The sequence below is a fragment of the Staurois parvus genome, unplaced genomic scaffold (genome assembly GCF_062004578.1).
Source record: "Staurois parvus isolate SC_StPar_1 unplaced genomic scaffold, SC_StPar_1.0 ptg000591l, whole genome shotgun sequence".
Taxonomy (NCBI): Eukaryota; Metazoa; Chordata; class Amphibia; order Anura; family Ranidae; genus Staurois; species Staurois parvus.
The window spans coordinates 1,835,970-1,841,579 of NW_028318387.1; positions in this window are offsets into that span (position 1 = coordinate 1,835,970).

Consider the following 5,610-nt stretch of genomic DNA (forward strand, 5'->3'; position numbering starts at 1 on the left):
CTGAGGGGAATGGAGTGGTAGGAGGAATGAAGGAGAGCGGCTGTTAGGTGAGGGTGGGGTAGGCTTCCCTGAAGAGGTGGGTTTTCAGGGAGCGCCCTGAAGGTCAGGAGGGAAGGTGACAGTCTGATGGATTGGGGTAGTGAGTTCCAGAGGATGGGGGAGGACCTGGAGAAGTCTTGCAGTTGTGCGTGGGAGGAGGAGACCAGGGAGCAAGATAGGAGGTCCTGTGAGGAGTGAAGGATACGGGTAGGGTGGTACCTGGGAATCAGGTTGGTGAGGTAGTTTGGGGCAGCATTATGAATGGCTTCGTAGGTCAGAGTGAGTAGTTTGAATTTGATGCGTTGGGCAACCGGGAGCCAGTGAAGGGAGAGGCAGAGGGGGGTGGCAGAGGTGCAGCGGTTGGTGAGGTGGATGAGTCTAGTCGCTGAGTTCAGGATGGTCTGAAGAGGGGAGAACCTGCACTGGGGTAAATCTCTTTGTAAATGCAGGTATGCAAGATTCTTCTGTCGTCCTCTAAGCCCCCAGACTTGCGTAGTCAGTAAATGATTTATTGAGCTTTCACTGAAGCCCAAGGACAACCACCTATCAATAAAAAGTGGAGATGTTACAAAAAAAAATATGATACTGTAAAAAAAAATGTAACATTTGGCTCAATTCACTCCATTGCGGGTCCTGCATGCTACATTTCCGTGGGCACATTTGAATGGGCTGCCATCCCTGTGGGAAACGCAATGAACAGTTCCGTGACTCTTTTTCCTAAATGTATCTGCAGGGCAAACATCAGGGACTGAAATGAATGGCACCCCCGCGCGTCTGTAAACATCAGCACATTTTGGCTGCGGGTGCGGGAATGCATGCAATTGACACGCTTTCCAACACCTGCAATAGAGTGAATCTATCCTTTATTTATTTGGATATGTAGAGCTACTGACAGGTCCACTTTAAGGCACCCAGCAAGAAAATGGAAGGTAGTTAAGAAGTTTAGGCTGGAAGTGAGTTGGAAGTTTGGAAGTGAAATCTCTTCAATAATTAGGTGAAGGTACAGTAAATCTACAGATCGAAATTCCACAGAACAAAATAAAAGATTTCCTTTCATCCCTCACCTAACAAAAGGCTTTTCAAGAATTCACATCTATGGGGACTTTAAAGCGGTGGACAATGTTCTGTGTTTTTTTTTTTGCAAATGGTCTTGCTGATGATTTTGATACTCTGAGAAGAAGACTTGTGGGGCAGGTGAAAGACATCAAATCAGCCAGATCCTCAGAAGCGACTAATGACTGTGCTAATGACTGTGAAGACAAAAATATCAAAGCAGCAAAGTCCTGGATTTACCGCCATCAAGGGGCAAAGGGCCAACGCATTCATTTCAGATCCTTTTAGGATGCATTGTGCGCCGGACCCGTGTGATCCGCTCAAGTGCTGACAGCGGCTTCGGGCCTTCGCTTGTTAAGTGCTGGAATTAATAATTACATCTCAGCTTCTGAATTGCACAGCTCTTCCTCTTGGATAGGAACCGGCGGCGCTCAGGAAGTCTTCTGCTGATTTCTGGCCCTGGGCACCGAGGACATCTGCAGATCATCATTTCAAGACCAGCAGAGCTGAGCAATCCAAGCGCTGACAGCTGTGCCTGGCAGGAGATGGGCGACCCCCTTCGAAGCGTCATGGCCAAGGTCCCTGGCAAGGTGCGAGCCCTTGTAGAATTACATGAAGCGTCGAGACAATTTGTCGGCTCCGGTGACTCTTGTTAAGTGGTACAATCTCAGGTTTGCATGGAAAGGCATCAATAATTCATAATGCTGAGACATCAGCTGTTCTGATGGGTTATACTTTGCAGCTCCTGTGTCAATCGCAAAGTCCGTCTGAGTGTCTGGGGCTGCTGTTTCTGCTTCTAATGTGAAACATTCTAATTGCCTAATAATAAGCTCTGTAAATACAAGTGTTCGAATGAAAAGTGGTTCTATTTAAAGCGGTACTCCAAAAATGATCTTTTTGCAAGCTACATTTGGCCAGCTTGGCTCAGAGCAGGGCTTGGAACTGATCTGGGGGTGCAGTAGTAAAAAAATTTAAGGGGGCATAATGTCAATACTGTATTTATCATTGATAGTCTGTAACAGATGCAGGGAACCAGCATTCCCTGATTACTTGGCAAAGTTCTGCATCACAAGTCCTGACCTGGAATTAAGTCAGACAGGTAGGAGTAGGCAGGAGTGGACAGGGAACATTAGTTGTCCTCACCAGAGTGCCCCCTTAAATCAACTGTCTACCTCAGAGTGGCTCCTTACATTAATTGCCCAAAGTGTCTTGTTACATCAGCTGTTCCCATCAGAGTACCCCCTAAAATTGGTTGTCGCCACCAGTTGTACTCATTAGAGGGCCACTTTGCATCAACTGTCCCCATCAGAATGCCCCCTTACATCAACCGCCTGTTCCCATCAGCTGTTCTCACCAGAGAGCCTCCTTACGTCAACAGTTCCTATCACTTGTCCTCACCAGAGTGCCCCCTTGCTTCAACTGTTCCCATCAGTTGTCCTCAACAGAGTACCCCCTTAAAACAACTGTTCCCATCAGTTGTCCTGACCAGAGTACCCCCTTATACCAACTGTTCCTATCAATTGTCCTCACCAGAATACCCCCTTACACCAAATGTTCCAATCAGTTGTCCTCACCAGAATACCCCCTTACACCAAATGTTCCAATCAGTTGTCCTCACCAGAGTGCCCCCTTACACCAACTGTTCCCATCAGTTGTCCTCACCAGAGTGCCCCCTTACACTAACTGTTCCCATCAGTTGCCCTCACCAGAGTGCCCCCTTGCACCAACTGTTCCCATCAGTTGCCCTCACCAGAGTGCCCCCTTACACCAACTGTTCCCATCAGTAGGTCCCCATTACAGTGTTCCCGTCAGTTGTCCTCATTACAGTGCCCCCTTACAGCAACCATTCCCATTAACTGTCCTCACCAGAGTGCCCCCTTGCATCAACTGTTCTTATCAGTTGTCCTCACCAGAGTGCCTCCTTGCATCAACTGTTCCCATCAGTTGTCCTCACCAGAGTGCCCCCTTACATCAATTGTTCCCATCAGTTTTTCTCATTGGAATACCCCTTGCATCAACTTTCCCCATCAAAATACTCCCTCACATCAACTGTCCCAAATAGGATGCCCTCTTACATCAATTGTTCCCATCAGTTGTCCTCGCCAGATTGCCCCCTTAAAACAACTGTTCCCATCAGTTGTCCTCACCAGAGTGCCCCCTTACACCAACTGTTCCCATCATTTGTCCTTACCAGAGTGCCCCCTTACAGCAACTGTTCCCTCACCAGAGTGCCCCCTTACAGCAACCATTCCCATCAGTTGTCCTCACCAGAGTGCCCCCTTGCATCAACTGTTCCCATCAGTTGTCCTCACCAGAGTGTCCCCTTACACCAACTGTTTCCATTAGTTGTCCTCACCAGAGTGCCCCCTTACACCAACTGTTTCCATCAGTTGTCCTCACCAGAGTGTCCCCTTGCATCAAAATACTCCCTCACATCAACTGTCCCAATTAGAATGCCCCCTTACATCAATTGTTCCCATCAGTTATCCTCATCAGAGTACCCCTTTACATCAACTGTCACCATCAGAGTTCCCACACACATTAAATGCTTGCATCAGAATGCCCCCTTGCATTAATTGTCCCCATCAGACTGGCTCATGGACCAGTGACCTGGGGGGGGGGGGGGCGCAACTACAATCCTGGGGGGGGGGAGCTTTGCACTCCAGCACCTCCTAGATCCAGGCCTGTTCTGGAGGTCTGCTAGGGATACTGAAAATTGCAGCAGCAGTCTGCACTGCATCCACTAATAGCCACGATCTTTGGGTATCACTACCCTCTGCACACTAAATGCAGGGGTCGCTTGCTCAACACTGTTGCCATTCACAGGGCAACTTGTATATGTTTTCAATGAATCCAACACATTGTCTGATTGGATGCCATGAAGATTGTGATGTCATCTGCCCCTCCTCCCCAACAGTGCTGCTAGTGTGGAATACAAAGGGTTAACGAAGACAGGCCAGTACATAGTGGGTTAATGCAGGAGTGTGGCAAACAGCAGGCTGATGCTCCTATGAGATGTAATGGGTTAATTCGGCCAGGGTGGCACACAGTAGATTAATGGGGTCAGTGTGGTATGCTATGGGTTAGTGCAGCCAGCATGGAGTGTGTTTCTGCAGGTAGTGTGGCTTTTGCAGCCTGCTTGGCGAAATGGGTTTTTGTGTGCAGTGTAGCACTCGGTGAGATGATGCAGACTTCTTGACACACAGTGGGTTAATTCAGCCAGCATGGCACAAAGTGGGTCCATGCAGCCAGAGTGGCAAACATTAATGCAGCCAGCATGGCACATAGTGGGTTAATGCAACCAACATGGCACATAGTGGGTTAATGCAACTATTGTGGCACATAGTGGGTTATTCAGACAGAGTAGCATACATTAATGCAGCCAGCAAGGCACACAGTGGTTTAATGCAGTCAGCATAGCACATAGTTATTGCAGCCAACATGGCACATAGTGGGTTAATGCAGCCAGCGTGGCACATAGTGGGTTAATACAGTCAGCATAGTATATAGTAGTTATTGCAGCCAGCATGGCACACAGTGGTTTAATGCAGTCAGCATAGCACATTGTTATTGCAGCCAACATGGCACACAGTGGGTTAATGCAGCCAACATGGCACACAGTGGGTCAATGCAGCCAACATGGCACACAGTGGGTCAATGCAGACAGCGTGGCACACAGTGGGTCAATGCAGACAGCATGGTACATAGTGGGTTAATGCAGGCAGCGTGGTACTGTCATGGAAATTTTGTATTGTTGGTCGAACTTTAAATGTGTCATATATTCGTGTTATTCATATGTCTCTCGTGTGGCTTAATTAAAGCTCTGAAGGCTGCAATTGGGCCATGCGCATGTACAATGTATGTATTACAGTACTCAGCTTGGTAATGGATGAGATGGCAGATCTGCGCTTATAGACCGGCGTGTATACCACCACGGCATTCCATGCGAATGCTGCTGTCAGTAGACCGTGGGCCTGTATCCACATATCAGCAGCATAGTACCACGTGGGCTTCATAACGCAATGCGCAAGCGGTGTGAACTCCGTGTGTAGGCTTATGCATATCTTACAACCCATTACCAATCTGAACTGTATCTCGGATGGATGTGTTTTAATAAAGATCGTATCGGGCCCATCCAGGTACAGACTGATATTTTTAGGGAGTGCTTGTGCAGAGAATTTTACATACCAATAGAAGCTAGTAGGACAGGAAATATGACCTCAGATGGCTCATAGGGGGGAAGGGGAGGAAGTCTGCTGACCTCAGAAGACTCATGGGGGAGGACCAGTGATAGATAATAGCAAAGGCTATGCTCCAATTGGAATGTACATCCTCTGTATAGGCAATCCTCATTGCATTGTTCGGTGGGAGGGATTGACTTTATTCATGTGGGGGGCATGTGTGTATTTTTAATAAAACAGAGAGCTGGGTCTAAAATCAGCCCTTATGTGGATTGCAACCAGCCTTAGAGTGTCGTGTGATCATTCTAGGGTAACGGAGCTCCAATCACCTACATTT